This window comes from Drosophila novamexicana, unplaced genomic scaffold, assembly GCF_003285875.2.
Source record: "Drosophila novamexicana strain 15010-1031.04,08,12 unplaced genomic scaffold, DnovRS2.1 tig00000308-arrow-arrow-pilon, whole genome shotgun sequence".
NCBI classification, from domain to species: domain Eukaryota; kingdom Metazoa; phylum Arthropoda; class Insecta; order Diptera; family Drosophilidae; genus Drosophila; species Drosophila novamexicana.
The window spans coordinates 1,431,005-1,448,380 of record NW_020824799.1 but is presented as its reverse complement, the minus strand read 5'-3'; the positions used below and the strand labels follow the sequence as shown (position 1 = coordinate 1,448,380).

Sequence of the window (17,376 nt, the reverse complement as noted above, 5' to 3'; positions counted from 1 at the left end):
TAAATTAAAATATAGACCTTTCAACTTGTAGACTTTTCCAGTGCATTCAGTTATTAAAATTAGCTCAAGTCTCGCAAGTTGCTGTTAATTGCCAATATACAGTCGCTGGATGCACAGCTTTTAATTACTGAACTCAATTTGCCGCTTGGGTCAGAGGTCTTCAATTGAGGCGGCAAGCAGACTTATCTACAGATATGCCGTGGCAATACAGCAGAGAACTTAATGTATTGAATTTCCAACTACCTGCGGCAGAAGTTACAAAAGTGTAGACATGTCAGGTTGTTGTATCGATGAAGTCATAAGTCTGCGAATAGTTAATCTGTTTGCTGTTTGCCGTCATGAACTGCTTTGTTTACGTACCAATCGTGCCAGTGCTCTGCACTTATGCGTATTCTTATCTGACGAATACTTTGCATAAATACCAAATAGTCATCGATGGATGACTCGCACTCACTAATTGCCCCCGGCTGATGCACAAGCTGAGATGCCTACAAACTACACCTAAGTACTTCCCTTCTTGTTTGTTATCCATTAAAAACCAAAAAAACTAAAGAAAAACCCACCACATGCCGAGCCGAGCATCTGGATAAACCGCTGGCAAATACGTGCGCTTGCGTGCAAATGTCGTCCTGTCCTGGGAAAACTATTCAAAACAGGCAAGGAACCTGCAGCAGGTAGCTGCAGTTGGCAGTTGGTAGAGGCTCGTTGGGCTCGCACTGAGGAGGCTCCTTAAATAAAATCATTAAAAATAATGAACGCACTTCCGTTGCGCTCATGTCGGGGTCTTAGAACTTTACACACAACATTAAAATAAGGCACTGACTGAAGGTGCGGGAAGTCGGGACGGCAGAATGCCGCACAAATTAAAAGGTGCGCGACTTGAAGTCGCGTCGTGAGCCGCTCGGCAATTGCAATTACATATGTAAGATTGTGAGATGGGCCTGTAAAGCCCAGATACAGACACGGGTCCGGGCCCAAACAGACCCAACTGAACTGAACTGAACCAAAAATCAAAAGATGTGGGCAACATGAACGGAAATAAAGCGCAATGCGTTGCCCCCCCCGCTCCATTCTGTACCCTCCACCACGCACTCACTCTCTCTCTCCCTCTCTGCTCTTTGGTGCTGTTGCCGGTTCCCGGTTCCCAGTTTATCTATAAAATGCGCGTAGAAACAAAGGCGAGTTGGTAACTTGATTGTGGGGGCCGGACGACACATATAAATTATCAACGAACCATTTGTTGGAGCAGACAGCCATCCAGCCAGCTCAGCTGGCAGTTATGCATAGATACAGATACAGGTACAGATACAGATACAGATACAGATACAAATACATGTAAGTAGCAATACAGGTACAGCCTACGCTTAATGCCCATCGTGAATGAAATTCTTTATGCATGTTTCCTATACCCATGCAGAGGGTGTTTTACGTGTCCGACTATAATACATAAAAGTTTTTATATATTTCGTATAGCTCTTATTGCTTAGAATCTTTTGCACTTTGTTTCTTTAATGCAGCAATTCAATTACAGATACTTGATTTTCGGCGCACCCAACCTGCAGCTCTTGTTGTTTTAATGCATTTTTTACAAGGTATGCTAATCATCTTGATTGAGCTCTTATAATATGTATTTATATGGGTGAATGTCGTAAATCAATGCACTCACGAGTATTCTGAAATTATGCATAAATACTGATGATTCGTTTGCTGCCTTCGGCTCCATAATCGTAAAGCGACGCACCCATCTGTTTTAACAAAAGCCAGCCATACACACAAATTGAATAATATTTATTTTTTTTTATTTTTATTTTCATTTTGTGTGTTTGTGGCACACTTCAAAAAAAGAACATTATTTGGATTTAAAAATCAAAAGCAAATTGAAAACCTGTTGCCTTTCAGAGAAAATAATAGATTTCTGCTCATTTCTGTTCTGTTTTCATTTTCGATTTTTGGCATGTTGGCTTTAAACTGTTTAGCCGTAGATTTACCAGCTTATTCGTCGCCCGATAAGAAAAAAGAAACACAATATTTTGCCAGTTTTGTCTGGTCTAATTTTAAATATCAATTTTGCACACATTTTTCACCTTTAGAAAACTTAACTCTACCGTATCTTCGAACTAAACCTCTTGTCATTTATTTTACATATATATTGAAAAATAAGCTTGAAGTTCATCGAAATAATAACTAAAAGTAGTCTCGTGAGCCACATTTTATCATTGTGAGTTCTGAATGGCAAAGGAAAAAGTTTAACTCAACAGTTTTCCAAAAAAAGTTCCATAGCTGCGGGTGGAATTTCGCCGAAGAGCAAATAAATAAGTCATATTTTTTTATTAAATTATTATTATTTTCTTAAAACACTTACTAAAATTGTCGTGAACGCAAGATCAATTTCTTTTTTTTTTTTTTTTTTAAATATGGTTCGATTCAGGCTTGTGTTCTCAAACGTTTTCTATTCAACTAATCCGATCCAGGGTTTGGTTCATGATGAACAAATATTTGCTAACTGATTCGAATAACTGAGTGGAAAAAATTTGTTGCGGCTTGCGAAATGGTTCTTTAAGTACAGTTACACACTTGACGATTAAATGATAATACTCTACTAGCAGATGATAGTGTATAAAACATATGCATATTAACCTGGCTATTATGGCGCATTCTGAGACTGACTTCATGACAGACTGACTGACTAAATGTACCTTTGTTGTTTACACAATTGTTGAAAGAGTGGCAAAGTGCGGTATCATGCTGTTGTTGTTGTTGTTCTTGCTGCTGTTGTTGCTTTATTCCGAGTGCTGTGTTTTGGTGCCTTATTAGCCACGCTTTGCTTTATTTATATTTACCCAGCAGCGTCATCGTCGCCCTCGTCACCGTCTGCGTCTCCGAGTGGCGCTTAAAGTACGCTGGGCGTTGTGTTGGAAAATAAGGTCAGGCCCAGAACTTTCCAAAATGACTTTTAGTGCTTGTCGTCCGGCTGGCTGCCCGTCCGGCTAACTGGCTATCTGGCTTTGTGGCTGTTGCGTGTAAACATATTGGCCAAAAATGCCGCAGCAGCGACACGGCCGTGGCACAAACAATTAGTCAAGTTTACTGGGGCCCATTTATATCTGACAGATATGCGCTTTGCATGAGAGGCGGCAGCTTAAGCGCAGCCATTGGCACTCGGGACTACTTACCCGTTTTGCTGTTGCTGTTGGCCCAGCCAATTACCAAGCCCACAACATAAAAATACTTGCGAGAATGTATCTCGACTGCGGTACGAATTTGTATCTCTTGTGTGCAGCAATAAAAGCCCCAACAATTGCTTGATTCATGCGACGCGTCGATGGTCAGCCAAAAGAATAAAAGCATAAATAAATAAAAATAAAAATCAACAAAAAACAAAAAACAAAAAGCGCAAAGAGGCTGAGAAACAACCTACATATCTTGTATCTGTGCCTCGACCCTGTGACGCATCTGCCAGCTCAGCAATTGAATTCCTCGCGCTGATTTCTTTTGATTGAGAGTTTTGGCTGCATTGTGCGACTTGCTCTCACTCACAAATCGGACACAATGTTTGATATCTGATTATTAACTTCAAGCTGTGTTCATTTTCAACAAATCTTCACATAATTGCAGATTTTGTGGGGATTACAAATCAGCTGAAAGTGTTTTCATTTTCCATTTCGAGAAAGCGGCTCGCAGCATCAATGCGAGCATATTTAAGACGCGTGCGAAGCATTTTTATTGCCATTGCTCAGAAGGCACATGTAAATGCAAATGTTTATCGATTTTAAATAGCTCTCTGAAATACAAAACACAAAACACAAAATACAAATATTTTAATGCTCTTTTTCTCGTTTGTTTACTTTGCAGACACGCAACAACAGCCGCAACAACAATTTGCTTGGTAATTATATTTTATTATATTTTTATAAATAAGCACATTTATTGTTTTTCTCCTATGGTTAGTATACGCAGTGCTTAAGGTGGCGGGCAGTGCCTATTCTTTCAGTTACCTGGGCAAATTCAGCGTAACGGCTTCCACACACTCAGGTGCTATAAGCGTCAGACGCACGCAAAGCTGGGCATGCTCCACTGGCAGCGTTTAGAATATTTAATATAGGTCAGCCAGGCACAAATATATGGATAGAGGCACATTTCTTATATATATGTCTACATATATATATAAAGCAATTCCCATAGGGCACCATTAGGTTTTTCCACCTGTTCAACAATACAACTGTTCACCTGGGGCAACATCAGACTAGTTAGACGCGCAGTTTAACCGCTGAGCGGCATTTAAATGTTAATTTACCTCACTGACGTTGACTTTTCAGCACATTGGCTGGGTTTGTGCGTTTTAATTGCGGTCAGCGATTCCGTTGGAGCCATGCAGCTAATTGCTGCACTCAGGCTGGCTAAAAGTGTTGGCCTACTCCGCGCTGTGGATGTTGGCCCTAAACTTGTAACTGGTTTTTGGCTTTTTTCTTCGTTTTTGCGACGATGATATGGCTAAATCGCAGCCAGCATCGAACCGCAATTCCATGGCAAATGGGGTCGAAAGCCAAACAACAACACACAGGTTTTGTTTTTAAGTGGCGCTTGTCGCTTTTCAGTTCGAACTTATGCAAATCGTTATCATTAGCCGGGCCAGCCGTGTGTATATATAGATATAATTTGTTGTAATTTGTGGCTCCGACTTTATATTAGTTCATATACTTTTTTTTTAGCATTTGAGGTCAGCCACAGCATTCGAGTATTAATGGCATTATTTGACTGGTTATGCGCTCCATTGACTCCCATCGATAAAACTTTAGCTAAGTATTAACGAGCCCAGAAATAATTACACAATCCAGGCAGGCGTCATCATCAGCGAAATACTTGTGTCAACAAGCGGAAATTGAACAATAGCACAAATTTGCACATGCATTGCAAATAATTGCTTTTGTTTTCAGTACATGCGAAAATTTTGAATCTAATCCAGAGTTTTTGTCATAATTATTATACTCTCCTTAATAAGGAAAAAGGTGTATATGGGCTCTGCGAAAATGCCTGTTCTCTGTTCGATGCTTTTAGATACTCTTTTCCTTGGCTATACGTATATTCGATTGAGATCAAGCAAATATAATTACTAATAACTAATGACTACGAATCTCATGCTCAAATAGGCTCCTTTTGAACTGTCTTTATGCTTAACTACCTTAGTTATGCCTGAGCTGAGTAAAATTAAAACGTTGAGTAACAATATGCTGACAATATTTCGAGTTTAAGTTGAGTTAAAATTAGACGTACCCTTCAAAATAAATATACATGTTTAAATCCGTACTGCTTACATATGTGTTTAACTTCTCGTTAAATCTGAATTACGTGTTAACAATTTGATTACAATAATCTTAGAATCTATAACAATTAATAAGACTTTAGAACTGTTGAGTCGAATGACATTCATGTCTTACACAATACTTGATGCTTATGGATGTTGCCGGCATGCTACGTGAACTTTGAACTTGGACCGAACAAAAGAATCGGCGAATTGACAAACACGCCCATAATTTAGCCAAACAATAAATGTCAACGAAATCGAGTTGACAAAAGCTTTCCATAACCATTTGGGCGCGTAAATTACAAAATGTCGTCATCGGCCCGAGCTATAGTAAAAATTATAATAATACAACTGGTTGGCTACGTTTTTTATAACGTAAAGTTTACTTTTATTAATATATAAATATTTATAGGTAAACATAACTATAAACAAATATGTTGCTTTTTTCATATCTCATTTCAAAATGTTTGCCAAGCCCAATATGAGTTTATTTCTGAGGCAGTTTTTATACCCTGAACCCATTTAAAATGGGTATAAGGGTATATTGTATTTGTGCAAAATCCAAATGTATGTAACAGACAGAAGGAAGCATATCCGACCCCATAAAGTATATATATTCTTGATCAGCATCAATAGCCGAGTCGATCTAGCCATGTCCGTCTTTCTGTCCGTCCGTCTGTCCGCCTGTCCGTATGTATGAACGCAAGGATTTCAGAACCTAAAGGAGCTAGAGACTTAAAATTTTAGATGTAGATGCTCCTAGTTCCCGCAGATCGACTTTGTTTCCGATAATCGATTACTTACTCCGTTTCCAAGCAATCGATAAAAATCGATATTGATATTCTGTTTTTTGGGCAATTTTGGTAAATAATAAGAGCTAGAGTCACCAAACTTGACATATAGCTTCTAAAATAGAATATATCGCCTAGTCGGGAGCTCCCGACTAGAACCTCTTACTTGTTTCCTAATATTATTTAATTATGCTTAGCAATTAGTTTTGTACAGACAAAATTAGAGGAATTAGTTTTCAATTTCCATAAATGTGCATTGTGGGTCAACGAAAGAGAAATGCAATTAAATTGTTATTTTGATAAGCACAATAAAACTGTCTATAAAAAAAAAAGAGTTCTTGTTGTGCTCTTAATTTCACTTGTCTTTACGCGGCACAGCATGTCATTTGAAATCGTCTCAGTTTCACCTGGCTGTGGCACGTAGCCGGCGCAGCGTAGTTGAATCCACATGACATGTCATTTTCGGGCACAGTGAGAGTTACTGTCCAATGTTTTAAGCACAATATAAATTCTTGCAGTAAAAGTGATATGGCGCTGGCCGCTGACCACACACAGAAACGGGCTCAAGTTCAGATTCGAGCACCAGCTGAGGCAAATCTGCAAATTGTTTTGGCACAAGCCAAGCCCCAAACCAGACCTGTCTAGTTGGCCAAAGAAAAAGTCCAACAACAATAACTGGCGCCGCTGAGGAACAATTATTAATTTTGCTAAGCTGTTCGCCAGCTGCGGTAGCTGAAATCTTTGATAATTATCAGGTGGTCGCCACGGGGGGGGTCGGCGGGCAGCAAATTCTTCTGAAAGGCCACGACATTTACGTCAAATGTGCGTCAGCAGAAAATGTTGCCAACGCCTGTGGCTGTATCTATGTCTGTGTCTGTGGCAGTATCTTTATCTTTATCTGTATCTACGCTTGGCGCGTTTCGTTTGATTGGCCAAAACTGCTTCAGGTGCTAAGATTTGTGGATTTCGTTGTTGTTGCCGCTATTGTTGTCTATCTTGTTTTTTGTTATTGTTATTGTTATTGTGCTGATTGTTTATTTTATGTTTATTCACTGGACGCGTGCGGCAGGTTTTTGCGTTAATTTGTAATAATTAATTTAAGTTCTTTACTCAGGAGCCAATGAATTATTTATTGAATATAATTATATTTATAATCAGTGGAATTTACGCCGTTCTTTCCACAAACCACTTAGCATATTGAAATATCTTGGAAAACTACCCGCAAAATATTTGTCAAATTATCAACCATAAGCAAGTATATACTAGACAATATTGGTTTTTTCTTATAACTGCTGTTTGGCTGTGCACTGCATGCACAAGTGCTTGGCTTAACGAGCAAATTGCATACCAGAGAGTCATATAACCAATACGGGAAACAGACCATCTTCCCCACAGCCCACCGTCCACAGTCCAGTCAAGAGCTGCTCCCGACTTATATGGCTAAATTTAGTCATAGCTTTCATTGCGTGTGGCACTCATGGCCCGAAATACAGTCGCAATTGTAATTGGGGGGAAAACTGGGGGAAAACAACTCAGAGCTGTGGCCACTGGGTCTGTGTGTCCCAAATGAAAATGCATTCAATGCACGGGCAGCAAATTGCCAACAATGCGACTTCTCGTGCGAGGCATTTAGGCTGTGTAATGTGTGGAACGAACGTAAGAAATCTGACAACGAAATCTAACAACAATTTTAGCAATTTCATTTCAGCTGCAATTGTTTTTTGGCTATTATTGTTTCTCATAATATTAACGAGTGCGGGCATCAATCTGGTCTTCAATTTGAATGGCCCCCACTTTGCGAGCCTGCACACATGTCATTTATATTAATTTTGATATTTAATTTTTACTGCACTTGATGCTTGATATAATTGGAGGGCTGTGCTATGGCTTTTTTTATTGTTTCTGATTTTGAATTGCGCATTTTAGCAAACTTGATCGTTTGCCACGCTTTATTACGTTTGACATGCATGACACCCATTTGTTTGTCGAGCTGGCTACGTGCTTGTTTATCGAAACATACAATATATTTAAAAACATGCATATATATATTATTAAGTCATTCTAATTGGTTGAGGAGAAACGCGTCAGAGAAACATACAGCACGCTGAAACTATTCAAATCGTTAAAGATTTGTTCTGCATACAGGGTATTACGCAGTCGTACAATGTTGTTATGCTAGCCATTCACTTGTTATTCAATTTAGGCATGGGTCAAAACATTGACTATGCTCGTGAAGCATGAATCAACTGGCGAATCCACCGCAGAGAATTTCAGCGAATTTATTGCATCAATTTGAGCAACTTGAAGAAATAAAATATAATCAACTTGAATACATGTTAATCTAAACGAGTTCCCACAAAAGCGTAAAAAAAAAATTAAAACCAACAACAGCTCGGAAAACGCACACTTCCACCTTTTCTCAAGCTGCGTGCTTGGGCACTTGGCTTTATTTGCCTAATTTGTTAGAACAAGCTAAAAAAAAAATAAATTTATGAATTAACTTAATGCGACTCACACGTTTTACAAAAACAAAATTAGCATTGCGCAAAAAGATATATGAAAACCTAAATCATACGTTTGGCATTTGAATCATGTCTTTTTTTTTATTTTTTGTTTATTGCAAAATATATTATCAGAGCGAATTGTTATTTGTGCGATTTTTAGTGCGAGTATTTGGCAATGTTTCCTTCAAATTAATTTCATGCGCACTGTTTGCATTGAGTTAGTCTCTTATTTATTTAACATAACATTTCGGTATTGAAATTCGAATTGCAATTGAAATTCGTCAGCAATTTGTCTGCTAATTGAAATTCAATGGACTGCGGCTAGCTCAATGGATTCGCCTGGGGGACGGAGGCAATTGCAAGCATAAATAAAAAAGAAATAAAATAAAATATATATACGTTTGTGAGCGCAATGCAGACATACAAATGCCCATTATTATATAGCATTTGGATTATAAATTATTTACAAAACAATAAGTGTCTCGCTTTGATCGAGCGAGTAAATTTATATAGAACAAGGGCGATCGGTAAACAAATGTGTCGAGGAGAACACAATGCAGACATTTTCCCTTTGCAGATATGTAAGAATATTGGAGCTCCTAAGTGCTGAGTTTGTTGAAATACAGAAAGACAGACTTATGAAATGTTTAAAGACAATAAGACTGAGAGACTAGTTCTCATAGAAACAGACAAGCGGACATGGATATATCAACTCGGCTGATATAGAATATATATACTTTTACGGGGTCGAAAATGTCTCCTTCTATGCGTTACACATTTCATGACCAAATTAAAATACCCTCTACAACTGTCTAAAAACGAACAGATTTATATGATATAGTAATTCTTTCCTTCTTTCTTTCTAAACACGAACCAGAATTCTAGGCAGGTGTAAAAAGCTGTTTACAAAATGAATCTGTTTTTCATTTATTTATTAAAATATATTCAGTTAAGTTTTGAATACTTAAACAAAAAAGAATATAAATAGATTGAAAACGATTCGGGTTCGTATCTTATGGATGTATATCTTATATCCTATGTTGTTGAATTTCCGTTTATACTTTCTTAAATACAAATTTAAAAGTATAATTTGAAATGTGAACAAATGATTGGGTGTTGGAACTTTTGAAAGGCCTGAATTAGTATTTATTTACATCTGATTCGATATGGATAATTGTCTCTAGAAGCTATTGCTTGGACAAGACACTCTATACGGAAGTCTCGGCTACACTTCCCATAGCCAATGCTCCAAATAATCAAGAGCACCCTTCGCCAGAGCCGCACCAAGGTTTTCACCTGGTTCGGCCACATGGTCACAATGGGGTCTGGTCTTATGTTTGGCTCTGTTTGCCAGGCGAATGCAAGTGCCAGACAGCTGAGACCATATTGCGACCGCAGCGCTTGAATAGGTGGCCAACAAAGCCATAAAATTGCAACAAAAACAAAAGCAAAAAATAAAAAACGGTTAGCAGTTTCACATTTTTGGCAGCTGGCCCGCACAGGCAACAGATAGCTAAGCAAAATCCAAACTTTTCAAAAATTTTCTCACGTAACAAGTACACAAAACACAAAAAGTAGCTAAGGAAAAACACAACCGGGCTGGGCCCCAACAATTTACTTGGCGTCACTTTGTAGCCGTTGTTGTTGTTGTTGTTGTTGTTGCTGTTGTTGTTGTTGTTGCTGTTGTTGTTGTGTTTCATAGCTTAGTTAGTATACACTCGTATGTGGCTATGCGATTTTGTTGGCAACATGTTTGCCAATTTTTTGGCGTCTGCGCAATCCATAAGAGGGCATTAAAGCTGCTCGCTGCCGAGTCGACGCTCGGCGCGATTCTAAATATCAGGCGATTGCAAGTAGCCGCGGCTACCACTCAACAACCTTGGCTAATGGCCAGCGGACTGACATGGCGATATCAACACACAGCTGGAAATTGCAATAGTGAAGCTAGTTGTTTTTGTTTTTTTTTGGCTCTAGGCATGTTGCAAGCGCACTTCGTAACTTAATGGCTGGCTGGCTTCCAGTTGCTCAGCTTTAGCTCGAGCTTCAGTCGATTCGATTCGATTCAATTCGACTCGCCTCGCCTCGCCCCGCTGCACCTCATGTGTGTGTTGTGTGTTGGCCAATTTGCTGGCTGTGACTAAGCAGGCGGGCCGACTGTCTGCTGGCTGTTTATCTTGGCCAAGAATTTGACTCTTGATCTTTGCCTGGCTGCCCAGCCAAACTGTCCCTATGTGCAGCCTGGCAGTAAGTGGAATATTTTCACACGAAATTCAACAAATGCGCGTTAATTGTTTGACAAAATACAAGTATCGCTAAATTTTGAGCCTCCGCTCGAAGTGTATTGCTCTCGTTTAATGTAGATCCCCAAAATATTCCCAAAAGCCGCCATAACCTTTTACCGAAAATTGATAGAGTAAATTATCTACATTGCGTACCTTAACACTTTTGACTTAATTAACAATATTGGCGCAATCTAAATAATGAATTGTCAGATATCAGTTTTTCACAAACTAATGAAATATTTCTATTGGCGGCTGGAAATTGAAAGATATTAAATACTAAATAGCTAACAGTTAGATTAATTTTACATTATCTGATCTTCATTTGAAATGCTTGATAAATATACAAATAATACACTGTGCTACACAACACATGACGCAAGCAGACAAGCACTGATCAATTCTAATCGTGAATACCCTATCCTACCAATGAAAATTTCAAAAAATTATTTAAACTGCAGACGACAAAATGTTGGGAAAGAAAAATGAGAAGAATGTGTTAGACTCCGCTGAAAGTTAAAAGGTTCTATACCCTTTATATAAAAGATATACAAAAATAGTTAAATATAAATAAATTTTTAGTCTAATATAATATACTTCTTACACTCTAATTGAATTGATGCCTGGGTTAATCTTGGCAAATGAGCATATTGAAACCCTGGAAATTACGTTTTTAATTTTGTTGAATATATGTATGTACAATATAAGGTGCTATTCACTCTGATGGAGGTTTTTACCTGTTGCTCAACCAAGAATTTACATCTTTAGCGCGCAAAAACAAAAGCTTACTAAAGTGCTTAACATAATATCTAAAAATAATAATGATGGCAACCCTTTTTGCAAGCACCCTCTAATGATATCATCAATTTATATTAGCCACACCTCAAGCAGTCTTGGGTGGCAGTGTAATCCATTCTTTGGCCATTGCCAAAACCAACTGGCAAGCTAATTACGTGATAGCTTAATTACTAAAGCAATTAATTAAAGCAAATGTTGTCACATGAAGCTAATTTAATTAGTTATAAATAAAAGAACATGCAACAATCAATATGCGTGCTACCCACTAATTTGCAATAGAATAAACCCATCTCTTGATATATACATACATTATATATGTGAGCAAATCATATAAATGTATGTCTCGTTTCCTGGAGAACGTGGTGTGTTGTTCAATCTTTAGAGTCGTAAAGAATATGAATTTATATATTGTATGTTATATGGCATTCATATTATTAAATCCGCAATTTACCAGTAAGCTGCCCTATCGAGTATATGGCGCATTATTCCGGCTCATCTGTTTATTATATGTGATTTGAGTATTTAATTAACGTTTCTACGCTTCGTAAAAGCGAATCCAACATTTGTTTAACCGGATCGTTATTTATAACATTTTTCCCATTTCTTCGAAGCGCGCTTTGTGCCAATTTTAAGCATTTAATTAGTTGACTTTTTAGCATTTGAGCACTAAATAATTAAACACTTGCCACGAAATGCCGCAAAAAATATGGCCTTACGCTAGCAGGCATTAGATATCAGGTATTGGGTATCAGGTATCGTTGGCGTCGCCCGTCTAACTCTAACTCTCGGTCTTGGTCTTTTTATTTATGGCATTTATCATTAGACAATCACATGATTTGAATGCCAAAATAGCAATGGACGTGTCCATGTGCAGGCCAAGTGATTTGGCCAATGCGCAATTGACTGAATGCTTAACACGCATACGCCCTGTATGCTCCAGTGTGTGTAAGAGCTTTTGTCTTGAAACCAAGTCCAAACTTTTGGTAAACCAAGCACGACTTCTGTAGCTGATCGTATAGAGTGGGGCTTTTCTGTGCAGAAGAGACCAGTATTGATATTGAGTAATCGACAAGGATTTCGCACAATACATAGAAAAATATATATATTTTAGGCAATATTTAAACCCAAAAAGTAAAAAGTTACATATCAAACCCAAATACAATTCGGAATGCCTGAATATATATAGCTTTAGTGTAATTGATAAATTACAAATCGAATGGTTTTTGGTTGTTGAAAGCGAGATTAGCCTGAAAGGGAAAACTCTTTCTTGACACACTCCCATTTAAATCCAAGCCAATAATTGTATCATAGGGAGACTGAGTGTTAGCTTTTACCGCCGTCAGCCCTACTTGATTTTAATTAAAAACTCTGGTGAAAAGCAATCGGCATTGCAAAATGTCATTGGTCATCCGGCAACAGTTGTTGCAGGCAACTGTCAGGTGATTGCGATAGCAGCCGCATGAATCTCAAATAATATAAAACACAAACAGTTGTGTGCTGCTTCCCATTTGAGTTTTTTATTGTTGTTGCTGCAACTGCAACTGCAACTGCAAATGTTGCTGCTACTGCTGCAATACAAAACACACATTTAGTTGCCGTCTGTAGTCGCATGCTTTGCATTTTGTTATTGCTCAATTAACCCCCTTAGAAGCGTTTTTCGCTAATAAATTTCACCCATGCAATTTGCAACAAACCCTTTCAGGCCGATGACAAACAACTTGCCAGCTTATTTGATATACCCTGTAACCATAAAATGTCCAAAAAAACGGGTATAACATAGTTGATAGTTACATCTGATATATATTCTTGATCAGTTTAATTTTAGGTTATTTAACTATAATAAGTGCTCCAGAATACACGTGCGTATTTAAATGTGCGTGTGTGTGTTGGTGTGTACAGGGTATTTTCTAGTCGACCACGCTCTATTGGCGCATTCTTAGCTTTTTGAGCTGGTGAAACTCGTCATTCGGCACGCCTGCAAGTGCTCCATTGTTGTAGTTGTAGTTGAGAAATGATTTGTACAATAAGACAGTCGAAATTTATATTCGAATCTTTTGCCTATGATAAAAGCGACAACGTCAAGATAACAGACAGACAGATAACTGAAAATGTCAAATAATTAGCCAAAACGGCAAACCTTTCAGCTTAACTTTCCCCCCTATACACTATATACAAATGTACACACATATATATATATATAAGGCATATACTCTGTTTATTTTGTCTGGCTTGTTTGCTTTTTTATTGGATTGTTGGCCGTGCCTGGAGGCACTTTAATTAAATAATTTTTTATGCATAAATATTTACATTTTATTTGGCTCGTTTGCCTTTTAAAAAGGCACAGTACTTTTATAATATGAATACCTTAACGACGTGTCGTATGTACTTATGCCTGAGCTCAGAGTAGGGTAGATTGGCTCTGTCTTGAATAACGTAACAAATTGCGATAAAATAAATATCTCATTACAAGCAATATCTATTAATACTCTGCTTGTCTGTCAGTTGTAGGGTATCCCAAAATCCAACAAAGTGTTTTGTATTTGTATAGATATAGATTCTTTGCAGATGCTGCTTAGAATTTCAATCAGGTGGCTGGCAAAGAAATTGATATGCCACATGATATGCCACATATAAGGCAGGCAATCGATTTAGAAAAATATGCATATAATACAATGCGAAAAGATAGCCATATAAATGTAAATTAAAATACGACTTCAGTCAGTCAAAATGATGTCAAGGCACTTACTTTCAAAAAACAAATTAAAAAATTAAAAAAAAAAAGGTTTTTACTCCGACAGCAAGAAATTTTATAAGCAACAAAATTACGCAGACATCAAAAAGTAAAAAAAAAAAACTAAATATAATTCAAAAACCTGCTGCTGCTGCCTCAATTAACTAAAAACATAAAAGCAGAAGCGAAAAAAAAAACTGAACTTCATGTCAGTTCAACTGGGCCCCCATTAAACCAACGCCGACAATAATACAGACGCCTCCTCTGACCCGTCTGGACCCCATCAGAAGAAAAACATAAATCTGTTTACTTATGATTGCGCCTTTTCGCATTGTTCTTTTCAGACTCTGAAACACTTTAGTTCTGGGCGTACGACTCTGAACCAACTCGACACATAATTGCTGTGAATTTGCTGTAGTTAAAACTCACTTTTATTATGTCTTCACTCCTGTCAATAAACACGACGCTCGTTTTTTATTTTATTTTCTTGTTTTTTTTTTTTCATTTATGGTTGCCTGGAATTTGTGAAATGAATTGCCAGTTAAGTCACACGCGTTACAGCAGTTCATGCCAATTGTGCAGGTGAGATAAACGTTGATTTTATCAGCGAGATATTAACTAATAAGCATTCGTACAAATTGGTTCTTTTTCTATGAGGAAGTGCAATTATGATGCGAGGTTTGGCTAGCCAACTGCTTACAAGAGTGGCAAATGATGAGATACCATCATCATGTGTGGGAACAGCATACATCTAATTTGGAATTGTATCTTCTGATATTGTATAATCATAATAATCTATGATGAAATGTCTACAATTGATGAGGATGAGCCCAGCGAAACCCAAGCAAATTGTTTCAAATTAAAAAACATATTTAAAGACCCATTAAGATATTTGGAAAATTTGATTTGACTGCATGGGAATTTAATATTTACATTGTGTAGGGTATTATTGATCATTTTGTCATGAAATGAACAGATATATCCGACTCCATAAAGTATATATGCACATATATCCTGAACCAGTGTCAACAGTCTGAGTCTTAAAACTTTGCATAGTAGAGACGTATTTCTGTTGCCTGCATATATTCTGCCGAGATCGGCACACTATATCATATAGTTATCAGTGTATGACTAATTTTATCGTTTTTCCAGATATCTTAACCTAAGTAGTATTCTAGACTATGACTCATGCATCTAGTCGCAACAATATTCTATTCACGAAGACAGAATTGAATCTGTACAGAAACAATTCTTGTTGTTTGCCCTTCGTGGTGTTAACTGAAATCCCCGTCATACTCTAGTAGATTTCTTATGACTAATCTTCCAGCTTTAATTAATCGTAGAACAATACTTTGTGTAATATTCATTAATAAGCTAATAACAGGTGAAATTGACTCTTCTGTGTTGACAAGCCTATTAAACTTCTTTGTGCCCATAATCGCTTCAATTTTGTTCAACTCATTATGCCTTGCATTGTAGAGTTATCTGCTCGGAGTCTTCTGTTCCTCTTAAAGTTATCTATTCTAAACTTGTTAGCAAGTCGATTGTCTTAGTTTGTATTCGCTTCTGTACTTCGCCACTCGTTTCGTACGTTACACTCTGTAAGAGTATTTAATCTTCGGCATGCCAAAGATAGTCGTTATTTAATGGATGGTTAGAATTTAAATGCGATCAGTTATTGTGCAAGCATATTCCACTCGTTCTCTATGGCTATCGGCTTTGAGATCCAGCTCAATCTCTATAGAGTGCCAGTATTTCATTTGACATGCCCCGCAATGTTTATTTAATCATTCAATTAAATGCATTCCGATGCGTTCGCACGTTTAAACGGGCAAACTTCCTCTCCTTTTTTTTTTTTTTTTTTGATTTTTTATTTTATTTATTTGCACTCGCTTGTCTTAAGTCGCCTTAAGTTGTTACTCGCTTTCGTATTGGGATTTGTGTTTGTGTTTGAGTTTTTTGTTTTTTTTTTTTGTATTTTTCAGGCACCTCGCCTCGCATTTTTGTAGGCGACAACGCCGCGTGACACACATGACCAAAAATCGAATTGCGAAACTGTTTAATTTAGTTGCAAGTCGAATTTTTTTTCCTTTTTATTTACATTGAAGTTATTTATTTTGAGACATTCTTTGGGTCTGAGCTGCCTCGACGTGTCTCGGTCAGCGATTCGCTGTTTACGATTTATTTAACCTGACATCTCGCACACACACACACACACACACACACACACACACACACACACTCGTACACTTGGGCTTGAAGCCACACGCGGAGCCGTGGCTAAACTCAATTTGGCCTATAGCAAGTAAACATTATGTATTTTGTTTTTTCTTTATTGTAAATCAACTTTTCAATTTGCTGCTGACACAGTTTCCGAGCCAGGGCCCCAACCCCAGCCTCAGAGCCGGAGCCGGAGCCAGAGCCAGAGCCAGAGCCTCGGCTCCGCTGCACCTGAGCAGATCTTTCGGTGTATAATAATAAATTGCATTTTTGTTGTATCCACAGAGGCTTGTTACCTATTGAGAGCGCCGTGTCTAGAGTGTTTGCCTTTGCAGCTTGACTTTGGACAAATATGTATCTAGAAGTTGCCCAGCTGCTGTTCTTTTTGTTTTTGTTGTTCTTGTTGTTGTTGTATTGCGGTTTTGCATTTTAAGCTGCCTGGGAAACACTTGAGAGCCAGCGGCGAACGCAAATTTAGCTGTTAAAATTGTTTAAAAATACATTTTGATAAATGACTTGACGCTTTTTAAAGTCAAAGAAAAAACACAAAATTTATACAACTTTTTTTTTTTTGTTTGGCTGTTGTGAACTGCTGTAGCTGTCCCATTGTCTGATGCGCTGTGATACGTTTAGACTCAAAGTCAAGTAAATAAATTCAAAACGCTTACAAATTATATGATATGATGATCAATCATTTTTTGGCTAGTGGCTGCCAGTTTTCCAAAAACAAAAAAGTAGGTGGCTAAAATAG

At 37.7% G+C, this 17,376-nt stretch overlaps 1 protein-coding gene across 3 annotated transcripts in view; it reads left to right on the top strand.

Moving 5' to 3' along the window:
- LOC115759558 overlaps positions 1–17,376 on the top strand; it is a 41,616-nt gene that overhangs the window by 17,487 nt on the left and 6,753 nt on the right. For 2 of the 3 annotated variants that reach the window (XM_030700523.1, XM_030700521.1), the window contains exon 2: positions 3,853–3,886. The exons of the other annotated variant lie outside the window; for it this stretch is intronic. The gene's annotated coding sequence lies outside the window, so the exon portion shown is untranslated. The remainder of the gene's footprint in view (positions 1–3,852; positions 3,887–17,376) is intronic. 3 annotated transcript variants of the gene reach the window in all.